This window comes from Heptranchias perlo, chromosome X (genome assembly GCF_035084215.1).
Source record: "Heptranchias perlo isolate sHepPer1 chromosome X, sHepPer1.hap1, whole genome shotgun sequence".
NCBI classification, from domain to species: domain Eukaryota; kingdom Metazoa; phylum Chordata; class Chondrichthyes; order Hexanchiformes; family Hexanchidae; genus Heptranchias; species Heptranchias perlo.
Genome location: NC_090370.1, coordinates 14,053,748 through 14,064,175, shown reverse-complemented (window position 1 = coordinate 14,064,175; position 10,428 = coordinate 14,053,748). Strand labels below are relative to the sequence as shown.

The window sequence follows — 10,428 nt, the reverse complement described above, 5'->3', positions numbered from 1 at the left end:
ACACTTCAAAGGTACTTCACTGGCTGTGAAGAGCTTTGGGATATCCTGAGGATATGAATGGCGCTATATAAATGCAATTTCTTTCCTTTGTATATTGGATTTAAATCAGGACATTCATACAAACATACAGGGTGAATTTCCTCGGGATTTCTCCTGCTTCTCTCCTTAATTTCAGCGTTTTCCCGGGATTTCCGCGGCTCTTCCATTGGCTGCTGCGTCACCTACATTACAACTTTGACTGCACTTTAAAAGTACTTTGTCGGCTGTGGGTTATCCTGAGGTTGTGAATCACATTATATAAATACGAGGGCTTTCTTTATAAATGAACTCGCAATAATAACCTGCTACATAACAGGCAATATTTATTTATTATTCCACAGGACTGGAACACAATTACAATGTTTCCACATACTGTTTTAGGCTGCTTAAATGTTTAAAGCTACACAGAAACATTCTGGGAAAAGATTTGACCAGGAGCTGGAGGCCCCCCCATGAGTATCACAGATCTGACGCTGGGAAGCTCTCCATCAGTGGATCCATGAGTCCAATGATTAAACTCGACCTCGGCAATCTGCCTGACAGCCAATGAGTCTTTTTCTGACTTCTTGCCAGAAGGTAATATTTAACTGCATAGCACCTCTTCCCAGACTGCTCCACGACCGTCCTGGGATCGTGAAAGACATTTTCTAAATACGAGCTCTTTTCTTGCTTACCATCCGTCTCCAGGGATTGGTTGTTTGAGCCCTTTAAGCCTGTCTGGAACCTCCATCTTATTAATGTCAAAGTTCATAGGTCAGAAGTGGTGAGGGTTGACTGCAGGCAAGAAGTCTCCCTATAACCAGGACAAGGGGTTCCACACAGTGGACCTGATTCAGTATCCCGCTCTCATATTTAACCGAGCTCTGTGCTTGTCGCATAATCTCACGATTTCTACCCACAGAAGTATACTTCGATTACGTTTGTTTGATATCTTCCATCACCCAGTGTGCTGGAGCATTCCTGAGACTGGCCCTCGAATAGGTCACTGCTTAAGACGGTGGCCCTGGACATAAAATGAATGAATAACATTGTCATAAACCAGGTCAATCATACGTGAATCACTGACCTCAGTTCTAATTTGTAACACGTGACAAGCTGCCGATTATGTAGAAGAGAAAGGAGGAACTTGCATTTATATAGCGCCTTTCACAACCTCAGGACATCCCAAAGCACTTTACAGCCAATGAAGTATAGTCACTGTTGTAATGTAGGAGACGCAGCAGCCAATTTGCGCACAGCAAGATCCCGCAAACAGTAATGAGATAAATGATCAGGTAATCTGTTTTAGGTGTTGGTTGAGGGATAAATATTGGCCAGGACATCGGGGCGAACTCTCCTGCTTTTCTTCGAAATAGTGCTGTGGGATTTTTTACATCCACCCGAGGCCTCGGTTTAACACCTCACCTGAAAGACGGCACCTCCGACAGTGCAGCACTCCACTGGGAGGGGCGGCCTGGATTATGGGCTTGAGTCAGACTTGAACCCGTGACCTTTCTGACGCAGAGGTGAGGGTGAAACCCACTGAGCCATGGCTGTTTCAAAGCGCAATTGAAATTGAAATTCACTGGTGGCAGTGTCACTTCAGTTTCCCAGAGTGAATGAATGTGCTTTAACATGCGGACGTAATGAAGTCAGGAGTACCTTAAGCATCACCCAGCCCGCTCAACAATTTAAAGCTGTAGGCTGAGTGGAAGCTCCAGTACTCACTTTCCCTTAAAATGCATCTGTACAGATGTACGAATGCAGGCACAAATGGGAGTCCACAGTATGTGTCCATCCAGAATCCAGGATCAGCCACGGACTCGGTGAAGAGTTCAATGGCAGTATAACTGGAGTCTGTGCAACTCCTGACGATCCGGGTGTCTGATCTCAACACGCAGCAGAACTGCATCCATAGTCGCGTCCGATACGCGGCCTTTCAAATTTTTACACGTCCGCCTGGAAGGAGCCTGTGGTACAACAGTTCAGAGCCGCGGTGACCTTGACAGTCACAGGCAGTGCTGTCCGTGCCCTGGTGAAGGGCCCGAGTTATGGATGCAGTAGGTGACATAGCTCAGTGACAGCCTCCTTGGTGAAGCGAAGGCCCCTCAGGCATTGCTCCTCCTGTTCTCTGCTGTCCTTCTTGCTGCTCCACAGTCACCTCAGAGTCCGAAGCTTGTGGATTCATAGTCCCACTTCAGAGACTTGAGTATAATATCTAGGCTGATGCTCCAGTGAAGTAGTGAGGGAGTGCTGCATTGTCGGAGGTGCCGTCTTTCAGATGAGATGTTAAACTGAGGCCCTGTCTGCCCTCTCAAGTGGATGTAAAAGATCCCATGGCATTATTTCAAAGAAGAGCAGGGGAGTTATCCCCTGTCCAATATTGCTCCCTCAACCGACATCACTAAAACAGATGATCTGGTCATTATCACATTGCTGTTTGTGGGATCTTGCTGTGCCCAAATTGGCTGCCGCGTTTCCTACATTACAGCAGTGACTACACTTCAAAAATACTTCATTGGCTGTAAAGCGCTTTGGGACGTCCTGAGATCGTGAAAAGTGTTATAGAAATATACGTCTTTCTTTCTTTTCTCTCCAGCCCCAAAAGTAGACTTACCAGATCACCCACGTCTGCAGTCAAACTGTTTAGAAGGGAGATGAAAGCAGTCCAGCATCAGCAAATGGTTGTTAGCAGCAGTCAGAGTTCAGGATACAGTAGTGTAGTGGTTATATTACTGGAGCGTGAGTTCAAATCCCACCCTGGTAGCTTGAGAATTTGAATTCAATTTAAAAACAAATAAAAAGCTGGTTTCAGGAAAAGTGACCATGAGCTGTCGGATTGTTGTAAAAACCCAACTGGTTCACTAATGTCCTTTAGGGAAGGAAATCTTCCGTCCTTACCCGGTCTGGGCCCATATGTGACTCCAGTCCCACACCAATGAGGTTGACTCTTAACTGCCCTCCGTGTAAGCCACTCAGTTGCATCAAACCATTGGAAAGTAACAAAAGAAAATAATCGGACGGACCACTCGGTTGTGACCGAGGCATCGAATTAGGACACGACGCAGGCAAACCAAGCCCAGTCGACCCTACAAAGTCCTCCTCACTAACATCTGGAGACTAGTGCCAAAGTTGGAAGTGCAACTAACAGGAGGAGGAGGCTCTGTGAACATCCCCATCCTCAATGATGGTGGAGTCCAGCACGTGAGTGCAAAAGACAAGGCTGAAGCGTTTGCAACCATCTTCAGCCAGAAGTGTCGAGTGGATGATCCATCTCGGCCTCCTCCGGATATCCTCACCATCACAGAAGCCAGTCTTCAGCCAATTCGATTCACTCCACGGGATATCAAGAAACGGCTGAGTGCACTGGATACAGCAAAGGCTATGGGCCCCGACAACATCCCAGCTGTAGTGCTGAAGACTTGTGCTCCAGAACGAGCTGCGCCTCCAGCCAAGCTGTTCCAGTACAGCTACAACACTGGCATCTACCCGACAATGTGGAAAATTGCCCAGGTATGTCCTGTCCACAAAAAGCAGGACAAATCCAATCCGGCCAATTACCGCCCCATCAGTCTACTCTCAATCATCAGCAAAGTGATAGAAGGTGTCGTCGACAGTGCTATCAAGCGGCACTTACTCACCAATAACCTGCTCACCGATGCTCAGTTTGGGTTCCGCCAGGACCACTCGGCTCCAGACCTCATTACAGCCTTGGTCCAAACATGGACAAAAGAGCTGAATTCCAGAGGTGAGGTGAGAGTGACTGCCTTTGATATCAAGGCAGCATTTGACCAAGTGTGGCACCAAGGAGCCCTAGTAAAATTGAAATCAATGGGAATCAGGGGGAAAACTCTCCAGAGATTGGAGTCATACCTGGCGCAAAGGAAGATGGTAGTGGTTGTTGAAGGCCAATCATCTCAGCCCCAGGGCATTGCTGCAGGAGTTCCTCAGGGCAGTGTCCTCGGCCCAACCATCTTCAGCTGCTTCATCAATGACCTTCCCTCCATCATAAGGTCAGAAGTGGGGTTATTTGCTGATGATTGCACAGTGTTCAGTTCCATTCGCAACCCCTCAGATAATGAAGCAGTCCGAGCCTGCATGCAGCACGACCTGGACAACAAGGGACAGAAGTACATTTCCCTTGTCCTTAGAAACATGTTTACGATTTAGTTACATCTAGCACAAAGGCGGAATCACCCACTCCGTGTTATTCTATAACCCATGACAGAAGCTAAAACATTGCTCTGTTCAGTCCATGAATAGTATCAGTGATCATTTTTAATCAATGATCTCACACTCCCAACATGGAGCCATGCTTGAAAGGAATACTGGTCGGAGCAAGGGCAGGGAAAACACTGAAGGTGCCTTCTGTGCATGAGATCAAAACACTGGGGAAAGGTTCCACCTGAAGCAGACGAGGAGAGGGAGAAGTCTGAGCTGTTCTCGATCAACACACAGCGTGATATTTCAGGTCAGGCTCTGCTGACTGTTCCTTGGAATCGAGCCTGGGCTGGATAAACAAATGTGCTAACCCAACATATTGGTGTCATTTGCCTATCCTGAAGTAATTACTAAACATGTTGGTGTCATTTAGAAACACATTTACAACTTAGTTACACATAGCACAAAGGCAGAATCACCCACTCCGTGTTATTCTATAACCAATGACATACAGGCCAGTCAGTCTAACCTCGGTGGTGGGCAAATTATTGGAATCAATTCTGAGGGACAGTATAAACCGTCATTTAGAAAGGCATGGATTAATCAAGGATAGTCAACATGGATTTGTTAAGGGGAGGTTGTGTCTGACTAACTTGATTGAATTTTTTGAGGAGGTAACAAGGAGGGTCGATGAGGGTAATGCGTTTGATGTAGTGTACATGGATTTTAGCAAGGCTTTTGACAAGGTCCCACATGACAGACTGGTCAAAAAAGTACAAGCCCATGGGATCCAAGGGAAAGTGGCCAGTTGGATCCAAAATGGGCTCAGCGGCAGGAAGCAAAGGGTAATGGTTGACGGGTGTTTTTGCGACTGGAAGGATGTTTCCAGTGGGGTTCTGCAGGGCTCAGTACTGGGTCCCTTGCTTTTTGTGATATATAGTAATGATTTGGACTTGAATGTGGGGGGCTTGATCAAGAAGTTTGCAGATGATACAAAAATTGGCCGTGTGATTGATCGTGAGGAGGAAAGCTGTAGACTGCAGGAAGATATCAATGGACTGGTCAGGTGGGCAGAAAAGTGGCAAATGGAATTCAGTCTGGAGAAGTGTGAGGTAATGTATTTGGGGAGAGCAAACAAGGCAAAGGAATACACAATAAATGGGAGGATACTGAGAGGTGTAGAGGAAGAGAGGGACCTTGGAGTGCATGTCCACAGATCCCTGAAGGTAGCAGGACAGGTAGAGAAGGTGGTTCAGAAGGCAAATGGAATACTTTCCTTTATTGGCCGAGGCATAGAATATAAGAGCAGGGAGGTTATGCGAGAACTGTATAAAACATTGGTTAGGCCACAGCTTGAGTACTGCGTACAGTTCTGGTCACCACATTACAGAAAGGACGTGATTGCACTAGAGAGGGTACAGAGGAGATTTACGAGGATGTTGCCAGGACTGGAGAATTTTAGCTATGGGGAAAGATTGGATAGACTGGGGTTGTTTTCTTTGGAACAGAGGAGGCTGAGGGGTGATTTAATTGAGGTGTATAAAATTATGAGGGGCCGAGATAGAGTGGATAGGAAGGACCTATTTCCCTTAGCAGATGGGTCAATAACCAGGGGGCATAGATTTAAAATAATTGGTAGAAGGATTAGAGGGGAGCTGAGGAGATTTTTTTTCACCCAGAGGGTGGTGGGGGTCTGGAACTCACTGCCTGAAAGGGTGGTAGAGGCAGAAACCCTCAACTCATTTAAAAAGTACTTGGATATGCACCTGAAGTGCTGTAACCTACAGGGCTACGGACCAAGTGCTGGAAAGTGGGATTAAACTGGATAGCTCTTTCTCGGCCGGCACGGACACGATGGGCCAAATGGCCTCCTTCTGTGCCGTAACTTTCTATGGCTATCCTATGCATATCCTGAAGTAATTACTAAACATGTTGGTGTCATTTGCATATCCTGAAGTCGTTCCTAAGCGAGGGGAATTGGTGAATTTATCTTTGTATGTTTACCTCAGTCTTGCTGTTCATTGTGTGTCTCATCAGCGTTCTGACACAGCGAATATTGCGTTTTATTCTGAGCAAAACAATTGAGCTGATTTTCAGAGGCGTCAGATGGGTTTAGGGATACAGATCCTGTGTTTTGATCTGACTGTCTCCTCAGGCGGTGAACGTCAACCTTTGTTTCTTGGGAATTGATTCAGTGTCTCCGGCACGCTAATTACATCAGGATATGCAAACGGTACCGACTTCTCGGGTTAGCACATTTGGTTTCTCAGCCGGGCTCAATCCCAGGAGCAGCTTTCACAGTGAACTTCTTGTACTTCGATGGCCGCGTTGCCACCTGCTGGATTTTGGCTCTTGGCTGTCCTCGGAACTTTCCACCGTGTCGAAGCTGTGACAACAACAACTTGCATTTGCGTGGCGCCTTTAACGTAGTGAATCGAGCCAAGGGGCTTCGAAACGGCGGGGAGCGCGCCTGCAATTTCTCGATATGTGCTCCTGGCGGGCGAGGCTCCCTGTTGGGACCACGCGATCGGAATGTCATCCCTCAAAACTCAGTTTTGAAAAAAAAAGTAGGGCCTGGGAATTCCTTGGGGGGGGGGAGGGTGAGGGGTGCATGCTGGACCGCTGAACGTACAGCATGGTAGGACTCCCAGTTACAGGCCTGCCCCCCGTGCCAGTCCCATCCCGTATCCTGGGGGGGGTGTGGTGCCAAGCGTCTGTGCCATTCACAGCGCCCTCTGGGCGTCCATCCCCGTGGGGTGTCTGGAATTTCAGAGTGGCATTTTGCTGCTCCATCGAAGGGGGGAGGGGGCTGGCCAAATTCCTGCTGCAGAATCCATCCTTCCGCTAGTTGCCGCTTTCCTACGAACTAATTAATCTCTCTCCGATCGATCGATGCTCGGAGATGGCACTGTGGGCCCCACTTCTGCCTTTAGACAGCAAGCACACTGCATCATGTAGGCGCGCTGTACACTGGCCGTACGCCAGACGAATCTGGCGGGGAACCGCATCTCGCCAGTCCCGCCTCTAATAATGACATCACGATGGAAGGAGTGGCCGAAAGAGGTGCCCCTCCCACATTGGAATTCTGCACTCGGGCCTTAAAGGACCAGCTATCCAGGTTCTGCTCGAAATTCTTCCTCCCCTCCCAAATCACATGATTTCGATAGCTTTTAATTAGGTAAGGGTATGAAATGATATGGACCTAAGATGGGTAAATGGAGTTGAGGTTCAGATCAGCCATGATCTGATTGAATAGCGGAACAGGCTCGAGGGGCTGAATGGCCTCTTGTTCCAATGCACCAGAAAAATGCAGGAATTCTGGGGCTTCAGAGTCCATTTCGAATGAATTGTAGCCGGTCCCATCTTGGCATCGTGTCACCGTACAGGAGACATTGAGTCTCCTCTCCATCTCTTTACATCCCGTCCTGGTATGATCTGTAATCGTCTGCCTCCGTTGCGTTTTACATCAAACAAGCTGTGGTGAACAGGGATTAGTCAAAGGACAGAATTTGACAAATGGCAACCACACCTAATGGGGATTGTCTTCAATTATTAACAGGTTCTTGTCCCAAGACCATGAAGTCATTCTTTTAATTGACATTTAATTAATCTTCAGTCAGCAATTAAATGTGCTGCATCTGCCGTGTCATTTTGCTGATGGTGGGGTACAGTACATCTCATTTGGACTTATAAAGCCTAATTTTATGAATGAGCGTAACTGGCAAGAAATCCCACTGCCCGCTCCATGTACCGAGAATTCATCCCTATATTCAAAGGATCAATCCTAGTATTTGATGAGCTTTGTTAGCAATAGTTTCCACATTGATTGGACATTTTCAGTGGATCTTCAGTAAACACCTTCCTTCTCCATCTTTGCTACGGGAGATCTCCTCATTGTGTAAAACCCGCGATGTCCACTGGATTACTTTCTGCGGACTGATATCCGGAAGCTCTTCTTCACGCGAAAAGTGATCGCCACGTGGAATGAGATTAGCGGAGACTAAGACCTTAGAATCATTTAAGAACCAATTAGATACTGCAAAGGGGGGGCTTTAATGTCTTTCTGGATGGATAAGATAGGCCCAGTGGCATTTGTCATCCATGATTAATCTAAATTAAAGTCCATCTGCCATTCTCTGGCCCATCTGCTTAACTGGTTAATTCTCTTTGAATGTTCGTTTAAACTTGTGAGCTGACATGTGGTTTGGTATGAACAAATTTTATATTCCAAGAAATGCATTCCTCCAAATCATTTAACGATTGTGTGAACAGCAGGGGAATTTCAGTTTTCAGTCCAGCTCGCTAATATGCCATGAATACCATAAACCTTCTTTAAAAGTCACAAATGGGGAGCTTTATCAAATGCCTTCTGAGAGTCCAAGTGAATTATATCAATACAGGGTGCTCGTTCAAGAACGAGGTTAGCGCATGTTGTTGAAGCAAACAGGAGGGCCTTGCAACACTTGGAATAAGAGTGTTTGATGCCAGCGCTTGGTGCAAAGGATGTATAAACGTTCTGTGGGCCAGCACTGACAGCTCTTATTTGAGGAGCACAGATTTACTCAAACAACAGAAAAACAGTTAACACATCAGTCAGCACTTTCACACAGAACTACAGCAACAAATACGTTTGTGAGGAAATCAAATACAGGGCATCGGTGACTTTCTTTATAGAGGAGTGCACAGCAAATTGGCTGATCTGCCAATAGTCCCCCATGGCTCCCTGGAATGAGACTGTGTTACATAAAAGGTGAGAGCTGTGGCCACTTTCTCTATCACAGTCAGAGCTGTGCGTGGTATGGAACTTGGTTGAAGACCTGGCTGCAGCAACCAACTGAGCTCGTCCAAAGCTTCATGATGAAGTTACAGGCTCCTGACACAGATCTCCTGGGAAAGGTTTCGGAAAGTGCGCCTGGATCTATACATCCTGCTTGGTGGGTAGTGCTGGCGTGGTCTGGCTCTCCTCTAGTGCTTTCTAGCCTCTTGGTGCTCCTCTGCCCCCTCATCCTCTAGCTCTTAGATCACATAAAGTGCATCCTTCAGATCCCAACTCAGTAATTGTGGTGAAATAGAATGCTATCCAAGGGTAATGCAGAATATAGGAACATAGGAACAGGAGTAGGCCATTCAGCCCCTCGTGCCTGCTCTGCCATTTGATAAGATCATGGCTGATCTGTGATCTAACTCCATATACCTGCCTTTGGCCCATATCCCTTAATACCTTTGGTTGCCAAAAAGCTATCTATCTCAGATTTAAATTTAGCAATTGAGCTAGTATCAATTGCCGTTTGTGGAAGAGAGTTCCAAACTTCTACCACCCTTTGTGTGTAGAAATGTTTTCTAATCTCGCTCCTGAAAGGTCTGGCTCTAATTTTTAGACTGTGCCCCCTATTCCTAGAATCCCCAACCAGCGGAAATAGTTTCTCTCTATCCACCCTATCCGTTCCCCTTAATATCTTATAAACTTCGATCAGATCACCCCTTAACCTTCGAAACTCCAGAGAATACAACCCCAATTTGTGTAATCTCTCCTCGTAACTTAACCCTTGAAGTCCAGGTATCATTCTAGTAAACCTACGCTGCACTCCCTCCAAGGCCAATATGTCCTTCCGAAGGTGCGGTGCCCAGAACTGCTCACAGTACTCCAGGTGCGGTCTAACCAGGGTTTTGTATAGCTGCAGCATAACTTCTGCCCCCTTGTACTCCAGTCCTCGAGATTTTAAGGCCAGCATTCCATTAGCCTTATTGATTATTTTCTGCACCTGTTCATGACACTTCAATGATCCATGTACCTGAACCCCTAAGTCCCTTTGGACATCCACTGTTTTTAACTTTTTACCATTTAGAAAGTACCCTGTTCTATCCTTTTTTGATATAGAGAAAAGCCTCCTGAGTATAGGGGTGTGTTTTTTTGTAATACCTGCCGTGGGCCTTAAGATAAAGCCAAAAGTCTCCACAAGCATTCTCAGTGAGCAGTGTCCTTTTAACCAAGTATTTTCACCTTGATGAACAGCTCCTGGCAATCTGCGCCTTTTAAACACTGGCGGCCAAGGCAGATGGGAAAGGCGGAAGTCCCGGAATTTGGGAATGGGTGACATCATCCCATCCTAACTCTGTCATTTGCACTTGTCTGTCACTGTGAGGGTGGGTGTGTCCTTCAACATGTCCTGAACCCCAATGGAATTAATGCTGAGGCACTTCTGCAGTAGAACCCTGGCCTACATTGGTCCCGTTGGAAATTCCTGGCCC

General features: G+C 46.7%; 1 long non-coding RNA gene across 1 annotated transcript in view; it reads right to left on the bottom strand.

Moving 5' to 3' along the window:
- Positions 1-357: 357 nt before the first annotated feature.
- LOC137306963 (uncharacterized) overlaps positions 358-10,428 on the bottom strand; it is a 27,930-nt gene continuing 17,859 nt past the window's right edge. The window contains exons 2-3 of the long non-coding RNA XR_010958978.1: positions 3,892-4,128; positions 358-1,042 (exon numbers count right to left, since the gene is read on the bottom strand). This is a non-coding gene — a long non-coding RNA (uncharacterized lncRNA). The remainder of the gene's footprint in view (positions 1,043-3,891; positions 4,129-10,428) is intronic.